Raw genomic sequence first — 14,943 nt, 5'->3', positions numbered from 1 at the left:
TCGGTATGGTAAAAAAATATTTTGGTCGTATTAAGAGATTTATTAGTAGGTATAAAATTTACAATGATTAAAAATGAGACCTACCAATTCCAGATAGATTGAGAATGTATTTTCAAAATATAAATAAATACATGGCGAGTGATCATAAAGAATATGGTTACATGATCAATGCAAACAAGATATTGCATATCTAAATAACAATAGATACATTCGCAAAAAAATAAAAAAAATAACACATAGATACATGATCAATGCAACAAGATATTGCATATGCAAATAACTTGGTGAGATCCTATTCCTAAGAGAATGCTATACCACACAAGATGTGAGGATGACCAGAGCCAAGCTTTTGCCGACGCCCAGCTCTCAAAGATTCCAGTGCCGTCCAAACACACGGAGGTTAGCTCAGGCGACGCGTCGTTCTGGTCGCTCCACACGGATGATGAGGTGATCGTAGCCGTAACGATCGAGGGTGTGGATAGCCCTTTCAGCATCTGCTCTGCGGACGAACTCTACGAATCCAAACCCTTGCTAGACCCTGTCCTGCGATCCACGGCGACATGTGCACGGCGAACCGGGCCAACCGCGGCAAACAGCTCCAGAAGGTCTGGATCACGGACTTTCTCCGAAAGATTGTCCACGCGGACGGTGTTGTCGTGGTTCCTCCGCCTCATGTTGTCACCGCCCCAGGCTTCAACTTTGGAGGAACGTATGCGGCGGAGCGACCTCCTTCACACGCGGGTTTCGGCTGCTCATCCAAGGCTTCCAGCTGGGAATAAAGGTCACTGTATGGGCACCTTGACGTCCAGTGGTAGCCCTTCTTGCAGGTCCTGCAAACCACGGAACCATCTCGCTCGCCGGCGAGCATGGCCGCCACTGGACCGCCTCTTGCAGCTCTGCTGCCAATCCCAGGGCGATCGAGAAAGACTTCCTGGGAGGAGAACACGTTTGGGTGCGGAGGATTACGTGAGCGGAAGGTGGCGTCGTCGTCGGTGGCGTCGCCGAACCTGGCCCACGAGCGGTGCTCCTTGGCGGCGAGTTTAGAGCGGGAGCGGGTGGTCGTGGTCACCTTTAGAACCATGCCCTCTTCTATGCGGTACTCGATAACCTTTCTCACACCGTCCTCGTCGGGCCCGATGACCACCGGCGGCGGGAGATAGCAGTCGTCGCCCTCCTCCTTGTGCGTAAGCACCATGGCTCTCTTTCTCTCTTTCTCCAAAGTACAACAGACTTGTGCTTTTGAATAGGTTACCAGCCGGAGCAGCCCAGGCTTCGTTTATATAGAACCTTGGCTCTGGTTGGGGAACAGACCCAGGCCACCTCGGGTTCGAATCGGACTGGCATACAACCCTTCTGGTTTTAAATTTCTTGCTAATCCCCCCTCACCTCTGCTTCTTCCTCCTTCGCCCGCGGCTGGACCAAGCGGCCGTCGTAGCCACCGTCGGCCAGCGGGCGACCAAGGCCCACCTGCACCGCCGCCCACCTTCGCCGGTGCCTCGCCGCCCACCTGCGGCTGCTCCTCCAAGGCGACCACCTCGACGGGCATCTCCTCTTAGTCACTCTGCTCGCGTCCCTGGCCGGTTCCTCAAGCCCGCGGCAACCCCAGCCGCCGCTGCCAACCCCGGCCGCCGCTGCCCTCTCGCTTACTTCGGCAGGCAGGGTCACGCGGATCTTCCCCGGCGGCGAGACGACCACGCGGACCTGCTGCTGTTGCTGCCGCCTGCCCGCCACCTGCTGTTGCCGCTGCCGCCTGCCGTCCCCATCCAGCTGCTGCCGTTGGCGACTGCTGAATGCCTCTGCTGCTGCTGTTGGCTGCAGGTACAGTACTCTGAACCTGTGTCAATTGCAGTATCAGTTGCAGTGTCAATGAAGTACTCCATGAGTGTCAATTGCAGTGTTAATTGGAGTAATAAAAATGTCAATTGCAGTGTCAATGGAGTAAATAAAAATGTCAATTGTATTCAGTGTTTCATCAAATGATTGTCAACTACTGTACTCCATCAATTTACAAGGCATTATGTATAAATTCAGAAGATCCCTGTGAAGTTATTTTGAATTGTGAACAACTAGCATTTGATGTATGTTTTCCACAGAATGCATGGTCTGTGAGTATATGCAACTCTCAGATCATTTGAATGATTATCAGTAAATATCCAGTCTGAGTAATTTGAATGATTATCAGTAAATATCATACTCAAGGCACAGTTCCAAACAAAATGCAGAGATATGTATTTTGCCCTGTACTTAACTCAGAAGAATGGATTGAGTATTGCCCTGTATTTTGACTTTAGTAGTTGTTGAAACAGAGTAACTACACTCTGTTTTTGATGGAAATTCGGACTATCAAAGATAGTATCAAAATGGACATGAAGCATAACAACAGTCTACATTTGGGCCATCCAAAATATTTCATATACATGTTCATTGTTGCTCATTCCATGAATTTTAATTGGCAAAAATGGCCAGCAAGTGGAAATGACAAAAAGCTCGAGATTTGCTTAAGATTATTTCCATCAAATTAAACAGAAAACTGTTAAAAAGACCATGTGTTTTTTGTCAAACTGTTACACTGGAAATGTGCTTGAGAACATAAACAAAATCATAAACAGAAAAAGAGCATAAATAGACACCCATAAATGTGTGGATTGGTATTGTTGTTTGAATTTGTAGCATACATTTTCATTTAGATTTTCAGGATCGATGCTGTTGTTGCCTGTTGATCTCCAGTAATTACTCTAGTGTCACTATATTGTTGAATGGGAATCAATAAGTGTCCATTTTCTGTAGACAGTAATTACTCTAGTGTCCATTTTCAGTACTTCTAGTGTCAATTTCTATTCAACAAGATTATATGCATGAGTAGTTTAAACTTCATATCATGGCCAAGTTTAAACTTCAGATTTTTTATGGCCAAGTCCCAACATTTTCAGAAAGCTGCTGGTATTCAGTTACTTAATTTTCCTTGAGTAGTTAGAATGGACCAGGAGTAGGAGTAGGAGTAGGTTCAAAACTTACTTGAGTAGTACCAAAGGTTAGTGAAATCATGCCTTGCTGGAATTTTCCTTGTTTCCTACAATAAGCCTTCATGACTCCAGTTTCTGACCATGAATTTTCCTTGTTTCCTTGTTTCTGAATACCTCGAAATCCCATTCTAGAAATGTGAAGCAGAAATGGTGACTTAGAATTGATAGTGAATAGTGTAAAGCATAAGTAAATGCAAGCTTCTGAATTTGTTAAGTGCCATGGCATCCTTTCTAGAAATGGTGCCATGGCAGCCTTATATACTCTGTTTTTTCTGTGCACTCTTGTTATGATTATATGCGAACCATTCATGTATTGTATACTCTTGTTATGAGTACAAATAGGAGAACACAACTATGGATTTAAATAATTGCTCAACATTTTAGTACTTATTCAACATTTTTCTAATACTTGTTCAATATTTTTCAAATACTCGTTCAACATTGTTTTATACTTATTCAACATTTCCAAATGCTCGTTCAACATTTTTTGATACTTATTCAACATTTTTTAAATACTTGATCAACATTTTAAATACTTAAACAATTTTAATTACTTTTTCAACAATTTAAAGAAATTAACATCTTTAAAATACTTGTTCAGCATTTTTCAAATGCGTTTTTAAAGTGTTATATATATTAAAGTATAAACAAAAGAAAAAAAGAAAAAAAAACCACGTGAAAAAGAACAAAACAGAAAACATGCTGGTGTTTCTCGCGGGCGTGGGCTGACCCAAGTGGCGGTTACCTTCAGCGAGGGGTTCGCTCCTGTCTCGCTTAATGCGAGACATAGGACACCCAGTTGCTGCAGGCGACACATAGCTGCGTCCAGCGACGTAGGGACTCACTAGAATGTAGCACGGCCTGGTTGCTGTAAAAAATATAGCGACCTCCCCAACTATGAGGCTTGGCCCAAAATTCAGCCTCGACCGCCCCTACAATCCAGAAACTTTTTCAGACAGGGAAATGATTACCTCCTATATAGCGTGTTCAGCGCCCCTTGTGCTCGTTGACAGTCATGCACTCGTGACCTGGGTCTGTCCCAACAAGGGACACGTGTCTGCTTTGTTCGCTTGAATAAAAAAAAAATCAATGTTTGGTTCATTCGCTCTCGGGTCGGTATGTGACCTGCTTCGTTCGCTCTCGGGTCGGTATGTGACCTGTTTCGTTTGCTCTCGGGTCGGTATGTGACCTGCTTTGTTCGCTCTCAGGCAGGTATGTGACCTGCTTTGTTCGCTCTCGGGCAGGCATGTGACCCGCTTCAACCGTTGACTTTTCTAAAAACTAATGAATCTCGACAAACCATAAAAGATTAAAAAATCATAAAAAAATAAAAAAATCATTATTTTTAAAAAAGTTCATCATTTTTGAAGAAAAAATTCGAATGTTTGAAAGAAAAAAACATCACTTTTTTAAAAACATCGTAGATTTATTTTTATTTTGCAAATTTGGGAAAGGTTCATCAAATTTTCAAGAATGTCATTGAATTTTAACAAAAGTTCATCAATTTTTAAAAAATGTATAGAAAAAAAACATTGAACTGAAAAAAGTTCACAAAACTGAAAAAAGATCATCAATTTCAAAAATTTCATCAATGTGAAAAAATCATTGAATTTTAAAAACTTCGCCTAGTTTGAAAAAGGGAAAAAAAGGAAAGAACAAATGAAATCGTTGAAAACTGATGTGGAAACGCCAAAAAAATCGAAGAGAAAAGAAAATGGGCCAGGAATGGTCTTTAAGAGCAACTCCAATGGGGCGACCCATTTCGTCCGCAACCATCCGTTTGGGTCGGCGCGGACAGAAAAGGTGGCCCAACGCGCCGATCCAAACGGACGCGCGTCCGTTTTTTGTCCGCAGGTGACCCATTCCTGGCCCATTTTTGAGCCTGATTTGCATCGGCGCGGACACGCGACGGACGCGCGCGCTCGCCTACTCCTGTCCCCGGGCCCGCTGGTCTGTGGCACATTGGCCTCCCTCTCACCTCCCCCCGGGTCAACAAGCAACCCTCGCCCCGCCTCCTCCGTCACCGACGCCGCCGCCCATTTTTGTCGGCGACTCTTCCAGCTGCCGCCGCCTCCACATCCGCCCAGCAACGCCGCCCCTACCCCCAGTCGCCCGCCGTCGCCGTTTTGCGACCTTCAACTGGTTCCCGCCGCCGCTTTCCCAACCGCACAGCCGCCCGCGACCAAGAAGACGCCTCGCCGCCCCCGCCACATCCGACCGGCACGCTCGTCGGACGCCGGCAGGGCAGCTAGCTGGTCTGTGGGCGCCGCGTCTCCCCTCTCCGGCCGTCTCCTTCGACGCCCGCAAGCTGTTCGACAGTTTGCCAAGGTACGAAAATGGACTCCGCCGACGAGTTCTTTTTCCACAATTTCCTTTGCGACTCCGACGATTCGTCGTCCGACGACGAGGAGGAGATATTGGCTGTCGTGTTGGTCCATCACCACCTCAACAACCAGCGGCCATTGTTCCGTGGCTCCATTCCGGGCCACCTTCCGGCGTTGAATCGTAACCGAGAGAGCGGGCATTTCCTTCTCTGAAAGGACTACTTTGATACAACAAACCCGTCGTTCAAACATCACAAATTCCGCCGCCGGTTCCGTATGAGTAGGCATGTTTTCAACCGTATTAGAGAGGGAGTGGTCGGCTATGATGACTACTTCGAGTGCAAAGAGGATGCCGTTGGCAAGATTGGTTTCTCCTCTTATCAGAAATGCACTGCCGCCATCCAAATGCTTGCATACGGAGTGCCCGGTGATCTCATTGACGAGTACGTCTGTTGGAGCGAGTCTACATGCCTAGAGTCCCTGTATAAGTTCTGCAAGGCTGTGATTGTTGTGTTTGGCCCTGAGTACTTGACAGAGTCGACAACTGAAGATACAACCGTTTGTTGGCGATGAATGCCAGCAGGGGCTTCCCGGGGATGCTTGGCAGCATAGACTGCATGCACTGGGAGTGGAAGAACTGCCCTTATGCTTGGCAAGGGCAGTATAAGGGACATGTCAGGGCTTGCATTGTCATACTAGAGGCCGTGGCGTCTCAAGATCTCTGGATCTGGCACTCTTTCTTTGGCATGGATGGATCACACAATGATATCAACGTGCTTCAGCGCTCGCCAGTGTTTGCTAGGCTTGCCAAAGGCAACAGCCCACCGGTGAACTTTACTGTCAACGGCCACAACTATAAAAAAGGGTACTATTTGGGTGACGGTATCTATCCTCAGTGGACCACTATTATCAAGACGATACCCAACCCTATCGGAGAGAAAAGGAAAAGATTTGCCCAAGAGCAAGAGAGTGTTATAAAGGATGTCGAGCGTGCCTTTGGTGTTTTGCAATCTCGATGGGGCATCGTTCGGTATCCTGCTAATACTTGGAGCACGCAGAAACTATGGGAGGTGATGACTGCTTGTGTGATCATGCACAATATGATCGTAGAAGACGAGCGCCCGGAACGTCTGTACGATCAAGGCTTTCAGTTTCAGGGTGAGAATGTTGTGCCTGAGCATGGAGTAGCGGCAACATTTGTTTGAGCAGTTCACTCAGTTTCATGAAGATATGCGTGATTGGGAAACTCACGTGCAATTGCAAAATGATTTGGTTGAGTATATGTGGACTCATGTTGGCAACCAATAGATGTATCTTCTTTTATTCGTTTGCAAAACTATGTGAAACATTTTTATTTGTATTTGGCTTGTAAAACTATACTATTTATTTGGACGGCTAAACTATTTTGCTTGTTATTTTATTTCACATATGTTTGAATGCAATGCAAATCAATGTAAAATTGGGCGGCCAGCTGGCCACGCCTGCACATATGGGTCGGCACGTTGGGCGCTGCCGACCCATATGAAAAACAGGGCGGACGGCCGATCCAAACGGACAAAAAACGGACGAAATCGCCGTGGTCGCCCAATTGGAGTTGCTCTAAGCGGCGCTCAAGGCGCTGTTATAGGAAATGAAGAAATCCTAAAAAAAAAGGAAATGTAGAAACGTCCCCCACACGCCCGCTCGAGCTCGATCTACAAGTGCGTTCCGTGGAACCAAGCCGGATTGGTACGCGATGATTGCCATCGGTCTCGATCTGTCCGCACTGACCCAGGACAGCTATCCTATGTGCGCGCGCACGTCCAGATAGAGTGCAGCTAAACTGTAAAGCTGAGCAGACGATCCTGCTGAGGCACCGCTAGTCGCCAAAGTCTAGGATACGCCAGCCAAGCCCATCCTGCAACGTACCGTTGCACGCACGTACGAGTACGACCGGGCGAGCGCCTACGCAGGCAGGCAGGACGCTACGTGACATGTAGCTGGGGCTGGGCATCATGATTTACGGGGCATGGGCCGAGTGCGAGTGGGCACAGCTGCCACGAGCCAGTAAAGCGAGCAAACCGTAGACGCACCGACAATTGAGAGATCATCTGGAGCTCATACCCGTGTGTTTTAATTTGCGAGCTACTCCCTCCGTCTCACAATACAATACTAGCGTTTTGCAAGGTTATACTAGCTTGTAGTACTAGCTAGAGCAATTCTCGCAGAAAAGGAAATAACGTGTGTAGCAATTACAGTAGCATCGATCGGGATCTCGAGGCTGGAGGCAGGCATCGCCCCTAGTACGCATTTGTACGGGGCAAAGCTGTGATCTAGAGAACGCAGCGTCTCGGACTTGGAGGCCTGTAGACTGTAACAAGCACATGGCTGCTTTGCCTTTGGCTGTGCCTCGTAGGAGTAGGACATGCATGGCATGCGAGACCACCATGCCTCTACGGGACGAGAGGCGGAGAGGGATAGGTTGCTTAACATTGTTTGATAACCAATGAGAACGTGTGTGCGGACGTACTCGTATTAAGCAATTTCAGCTAATCTATATGCAACAATCTCGAGTGTTCGCCAACTCCCATCAACATCTTTCTGAAAAAATGGATCTGCTGCTTCAACTTGGATGAGGCACACCAATCACCAATGGGCGATGGCAGATGGATATGGGGTTGAATATCTTTCTCTGCAAGGAGTGACCTTTTTTGTTTGATTTTGGAGTATCTTTTTTATTCGAACTGGAGTCTGTTGTATCTTTGTAGTTTCGGGATTGCTAAATCTCAGTTGACTGAGACTTGACCAAATCTCTGTTGATGTTTTATTGTGCCATCATACATGGAGATCCGTGCATTTTTTAACTTTTTTCATTTTTACATGTTCAACGACTTGATTGAGACTTAGTCAACTGAGATCTAACCGCACTAGTTTCACTACCTTATTTGTGTCTTGGTTGGCTTCAAGATTCCTGTGATAGAATTCAAGGTGACGTCCTATCCTTGATCCGTCTCTTATATGTGTGCGCGTGTGTGCGCGTGCGTGTTTTGAGGGTGGTCGTAGCCGACCTGCCAGATCGGTGAAGTGGTGGTAGCTCAGAGCATCTACAGCCGGACCCGGCAAAGACGGTCCCCCAAACACCCGCAGACGCGTCCGGGCATTGTAGCGGGCATTGACCGAGCACTCCTTATATCCGCGTCTTTACACCACGTATCTCATATTCCGTCCCCTATTTTCATTACTAAACCATGCAACGTTGATAAAAACTACGTAGATTATAAGCGGACATACAAATGCACAACCGGTTCATCAACAGATCACAACCGGATCACCGAAAGATAGCGACAGTTCACATAATACACATAATACGGCGGACAAGTTCAAACTACAACTAAAAACTTGAAATAGAAGGCGGGCCTTCACCGCTTCCTCGCTGGCCCTTTGCCCTTCCGGTCGTGGGCGCAGCTGTAGGAGTCCGCCGTAGGAGGTGGGTCCACGTCAGACCCGTCGGAGGAGGAGGAATCAGAGATGATGATGAAGCCTTGCAAGCGCCGGCCGACGCGGTCCTACTGGCGCTTGAGCTTGGCCACCCTCGCCGCCTCTCTCGCTGCCTCCGCCACCTCCCGCTCGGATTGCTCAATGCCGAGCCGGAGCTGCTTGGCGTTGAGCCTCCGGAGCCTTCGGGCCTTTGTCTCCTCAGTCAGTGACCGGCGGCATGCCCACTCGAAGAGACGGTCCTCCTCGTCGGGTACCCGGCGGCGGTGGGCGGACTACGCAGACCCGTTGGCCCGCCCGCCATCTCCTTAGCCCTCTGCGTCTCGCGGCGGGCAGCTCATGCCTCGGACTCTGGAGTCCGCAACCGCGGCATCGGCTGAGCGGGCCCTAGAAGCCAGCGCTGCCCGCGCGGAGCAGCGGCCGGAGGTGGAGGAGGCCGTCGGGCGGGAGGAGCAGATCTGGCAGGCCTCGCAGATCCGTGCGTGGGGCGGGATGGGCCGGCGCCGGCGCGATGGGCGACAGGGGGCGTCGCACCGGACCCGGAGCTGCCGCCCGTATCGACTCGCGAGCGCTCGAGCGCAATACGGAGCGCCAAATCCTCCTCGTCTCTGGAGCTACCGTCGTAGTGGTTGCCGGTGCTGGACATGCTCGTCGGCGCTAGGGATTTGGCATATTGGGGAAATGGAAGCGTCGGGAAGGGGAGGGGAGGAACGGAGCGGAGTGGAGTGAGTTAGGGTTTCTGCCGGACAGGGTTTTTTTTTGGGTCGGGGTGGGCCAGCAGTGGGTCGGGCTGATGTGGCGGGCGCGCCCGGGCATGCCCAGACCGCCTCATATCTGCCCTACATTTGGGACGGATATGAGTGTTGGAAATATGCCCTAGAGGCAATAATAAATGGTTATTATTATATTTCTTTGTTCATGATAATTGTCTATTGTTCATGCTATAATTGTGTTATCCGAAAATCGTAATACATGTGTGAATACATAGACCACAACGTGTCCCTAGTAAGCCTCTAGTTGACTAGCTCGTTGATCAACAGATAGTCATGGTTTCCTGACTATGGACATTGGATGTCATTGATAACGGGATCACATCATTAGGAGAATGATGTGATGGACAAGACCCAATCCTAAGCATAGCATAAAAGATCGTGTAGTTCGTTTGCTAGAGCTTTTCCAATGTCAAGTATCTTTTCCTTAGACCATGAGATCGTGTAACTCCCGGATGACGTAGGAGTGCTTTGGGTGTGCCAAACGTCACAACGTAACTGGGTGACTATAAAGGTACACTACGGGTATCTCTGAAAGTGTCTGTTGGGTTGACACGGATCGAGACTGGGATTTGTCACTCCGTACGACGGAGAGGTATCTCTGGGCCCACTCGGTAATGCATCATCATAATGAGCTCAATGTGACTAAGGAGTTAGCCACGGGATCATGCATTACGGTACGAGTAAAGAGACTTGCCGGTAACGAGATTGAACAGGGTATTGGGATACCGACGATCGAATCTCGGGCAAGTAACGTACCGATTGACAAAGGGAATTGTATACGGGATTGATTGAATCCTCGACGTCGTGGTTCATCCGATGAGATCATCGTGGAACATGTGGGAGCCAACATGGGTATCCAGATCCCGCTATTGGTTATTGACCGGAGAGGCGTCTCGGTCATGTCTGCATGTCTCCCGAACCCGTAGGGTCTACACACTTAAGGTTCGGTGACGCTAGGGTTGTAGAGATATTAGTATGCGGAAACCCGAAAGTTGTTCGGAGTCCCGGATGAGATCCCGGACGTCACGAGGAGTTCCGGAATGGTCCGGAGGTGAAGAATTATATATAGGAAGTCCAGTTTCGGTCACCGGGAAAGTTTCGGGGGTTATCGGTATTGTACCGGGACCACCGGAAGGGTCCCGGGGGTCCACCGGGTGGGGCCACCTATCCCGGAGGGCCCCATGGGCTGAAGTGGGAAGGGAACCAGCCCTTAGTGGGCTGGGGCGCCCCCCCTTGGGCCTTCCCCTGCGCCTAGGGTTGGAAACCCTAGGGGTGGGGGGCGCCCCACTTGGCTTGGGGGGAAGCCACCCCCCTTCCCCCTTGGCCGCCGCCCCCGCTTGGAGATCTGATCTCCCAGGGCCGGCGCCCCCCCAGGGGTCCCTATATATAGTGGGGGGGGAGGGAGGGCAGCAACAACACAGCCCCTGGCGCCTCCCTCTCCCCCTGCAACACCTCTCCCTCTCGCAGAAGCTTGGCGAAGCCCTGCCGAGATCCCCGCTACATCCACCACCACGTCGTCGTGCTGCTAGATCTCCATCAACCTCTCCTTCCCCCTTGCTGGATCAAGAAGGAGGAGACGTCGCTGCTCCGTACGTGTGTTGAACGCGGAGGTGCCGTCCGTTCGGCACTCGGTCATCGGTGATTTGGATCACGGCGAGTACGACTCCATCAACCCCGTTCACTTGAACGCTTCCGCTCGCGATCTACAAGGGTATGTAGATGCACTCCTTCCTTCTCGTTGCTAGTAAACTCCATAGATGGATCTTGGTGATGCGTAGAAAATTTTAAAATTCTGCTACGACCCCAACAGTGGCATCATGAGCCAGGCCTATGCGTAGTTACTATGCACGAGTAGAACACAAAGCAGTTGTGGGCGTAGATGTTGCCAATTCTTCTTGACGCTAATAGTCTTATCTTGTTTCGGCGGTATTGTGGGATGAAGCGGCCCGGACCGACCTTACACGTACGCTTACGTGAGACAGGTTCCACCGACTGACATGCACTAGTTGCATAAGGTGGCTAGCGGGTGTCTGTCTCTCCCACTTTAGTCGGAACGGATTCGATGAAAAGGGTCCTTATGAAGGGTAAATAGAAATTGGCATATCACGTTGTGGTTCTACGTAGGTAAGAAACGTTCTTGCTAGAAACCTATACAAGCCACGTAAAAACTTGCAACAACAATTAGAGGACGTCTAACTTGTTTTTGCAGCATGTGCCTTGTGATGTGATATGGCCAGAAGATGTGATGAATGATATATGTGATGTATGAGATTGATCATATTCTTGTAATAGGAATCACGACTTGCATGTCGATGAGTATGACAACCGGCAGGAGCCATAGGAGTTGTCTTTATTTTTTGTATGACCTGCGTGTCATTGAATAACGCCATGTAAATTACTTTACTTTATTGCTAAACGCGTTAGCCATAGAAGTAGAAGTAATCGTTGGCGTGACAACTTCATGAAGACACAATGATGGAGATCATGATGATGGAGATCATGATGATGGAGATCATGGTGTCATGCCGGTGACGAAGATGATCATGGCGCCCCGAAGATGGAGATCAAAGGAGCAAAATGATATTGGCCATATCATGTCACTATTTGATTACATGTGATGTTTACCATGTTTTGCATCTTATTTGCTTAGAACGACGGTAGTAAGTAAGATGATCCCTTATAATAATTTCAAGAAAGTGTTCCCCCTAACTATGCACCGTTGCGAAGGTTCGTTGTTTCGAAGCACCACGTGATGATCGGGTGTGATAGATTCTAACGTTCGCATACAACGGGTGTTGACGAGCCTAGCATGTACAGACATGGCCTCGGAACACACGCAATACACTTAGGTTGACTTGACGAGCCTAGCATGTACAGACATGGCCTCGGAACACGGAAGACCGAAAGGTCGAGAGTCGTATAGAAGATACGATCAACATGGAGATGTTCACCGATCTTGACTAGTCCGTCTCACGTGATGATCGGACACGGCCTAGTTAACTCGGATCATGTTTCACTTAGATGACTAGAGGGATGTCTATCTGAGTGGGAGTTCATTGAATAATTTGATTATATGAACTTAATTATCATGAACTTAGTCTAAAATCTTTACAATATGTCTTGTAGATCAAATGGCCCACGTTGTCCTCAACTTCAACGCGTTCCTAGAGAAAACCAAGCTGAAAGATGATGGCAGCAACTATACGGACTGGGTCCGGAACCTGAGGATCATCCTCATAGCTGCCAAGAAAGATTATGTCTTAGAAGCACCGCTAGGTGAAGCACCCATCCCAAAGAACCAAGACGTTATGAACGCTTGGCAATCACGTGCTGATGATTACTCCCTTGTTCAGTGCAGCATGCTTTATAGCTTAGAACCGGGGCTCCAAAAGCGTTTTGAGAAACACGGAGCATATGAGATGTTCGAAGAGCTGAAAATGGTTTTCCAAGCTCATGCCCGGGTCGAGAGATATGAAGTCTCCGACAAGTTCTTCAGTTGTAAAATGGAGGAAAATAGTTCAGTCAGTGAGCACATACTCAGAATGTCTGGGTTACATAACCGCTTGTCTCAGCTGGGAGTCAATCTCCCGGATGACGCGGTCATTGACAGAATCCTTCAGTCGCTTCCACCAAGCTACAAGAGCTTTGTGATGAACTTCAATATGCAGGGGATGGAAAAGACCATTCCTGAGGTAAATTCAATGCTGAAATCAGCGGAGGTGGAGATCAGAAAGGAACATCAAGTGTTGATGGTGAATAAAACCACTAAGTTCAAGAAAGGCAAGGGTAAGAAGAACTTCAAGAAGGACGGCAAGGGAGTTGCCGCGCCCGGTAAGCCAGTTGCTGGGAAGAAGTCGAAGAATGGACCCAAGCCTGAGACTGAGTGCTTTTATTGCAAGGGAAGTGGTCACTGGAAGCGGAACTGCCCCAAATACTTAGCGGACAAGAAGGCCGGCAACACCAAAGGTATATGTGATATACATGTAATTGATGTGTACCTTACCAGTACTCGTAGTAGCTCCTGGGTATTTGATACCGGTGCGGTTGCTCATATTTGTAACTCAAAACAGGAACTACGGAATAAGGGGAGACTGGCAAAGGACGAGGTGACGATGCGCGTCGGGAATGGTTCCAAGGTCGATGTGATCGCCGTCGGCACGCTACCTCTGCATTTACCTACGGGATTAGTTTTAAACCTCAATAATTGTTATTTAGTGCCAGCTTTGAGCATGAACATTGTATCTGGATCTCGTTTAATTCGAGATGGCTACTCATTTAAATCCGAGAATAATGGTTGTTCTATTTATTTGAGAGATATGTTTTATGGTCATGCCCCGCTGGTCAATGGTTTATTCTTGATGAATCTCGAACGTGATGTTACACATATTCATAGTATGAATACCAAAAGATGTAAAGTTGATAACGATAGTCCCACATACTTGTGGCACTGCCGCCTTGGTCACATTGGTGTCAAACGCATGAAGAAGCTCCATGCAGATGGACTTTTGGAGTCTCTTGATTACGAATCATTTGACACGTGCGAACCATGCCTCATGGGTAAGATGACCAAGACTCCGTTCTCCGGAACAATGGAGCGAGCAACCAATTTATTGGAAATCATACATACCGATGTGTGCGGTCCAATGAGTGTTGAGGCTCGCGGAGGATATCGTTATGTTCTCACTCTCACTGATGACTTAAGTAGATATGGGTATGTCTACCTAATGAAACACAAGTCTGAAACCTTTGAAAAGTTCAAGGAATTTCAGAGTAAGGTTGAGAATCAACGTGACAGGAAAATAAAGTTCTTACAATCAGATCGCGGTGGAGAATATTTAAGTCACGAATTTGGTACGCACTTAAAGAAATGTGGAATCGTTTCACAACTCACGCCGCCTGGAACACCTCAGCGAAATGGTGTGTCCGAACGTCGTAATCGCACTCTATTGGATATGGTGCGATCTATGATGTCTCTTACCGATCTACCGCTCTCATTTTGGGGCTATGCTTTAGAGACTGCCGCATTCACTTTAAACAGGGCTCCGTCGAAATCCGTTGAGACGACACCGTATGAATTGTGGTTTGGGAAGAAACCTAAGCTGTCGTTTCTAAAAGTTTGGGGATGCGATGCTTATGTCAAGAAACTTCAACCTGAAAAGCTCGAACCCAAGTCGGAGAAATGCGTCTTCATAGGATACCCTAAGGAAACTATTGGGTATACCTTCTACCTCAGATCCGAAGGCAAGATCTTCGTTGCCAAGAACGGGTCCTTTCTGGAGAAAGAGTTTCTCTCGAAGGAAGTAAGTGGGAGGAAAGTGGAACTTGATGAGGTGATAGTCACCCCTTCCG

At 48.1% G+C, this 14,943-nt stretch overlaps 1 pseudogene; it reads right to left on the bottom strand.

The window, feature by feature from the left end:
* Window positions 1-405: 405 nt before the first annotated feature.
* On the bottom strand, window positions 406-4,376 carry LOC109746785 (uncharacterized; annotated as a pseudogene).
* Between the last annotated feature and the right edge of the window lie 10,567 nt (window positions 4,377-14,943).

This window comes from Aegilops tauschii, chromosome 1 (genome assembly GCF_002575655.3).
Source record: "Aegilops tauschii subsp. strangulata cultivar AL8/78 chromosome 1, Aet v6.0, whole genome shotgun sequence".
Classification (NCBI taxonomy): domain Eukaryota; kingdom Viridiplantae; phylum Streptophyta; class Magnoliopsida; order Poales; family Poaceae; genus Aegilops; species Aegilops tauschii.
The sequence above is the reverse complement of the archived record's forward strand: the minus strand, read 5'-3'. Positions and strand labels throughout refer to the sequence as shown.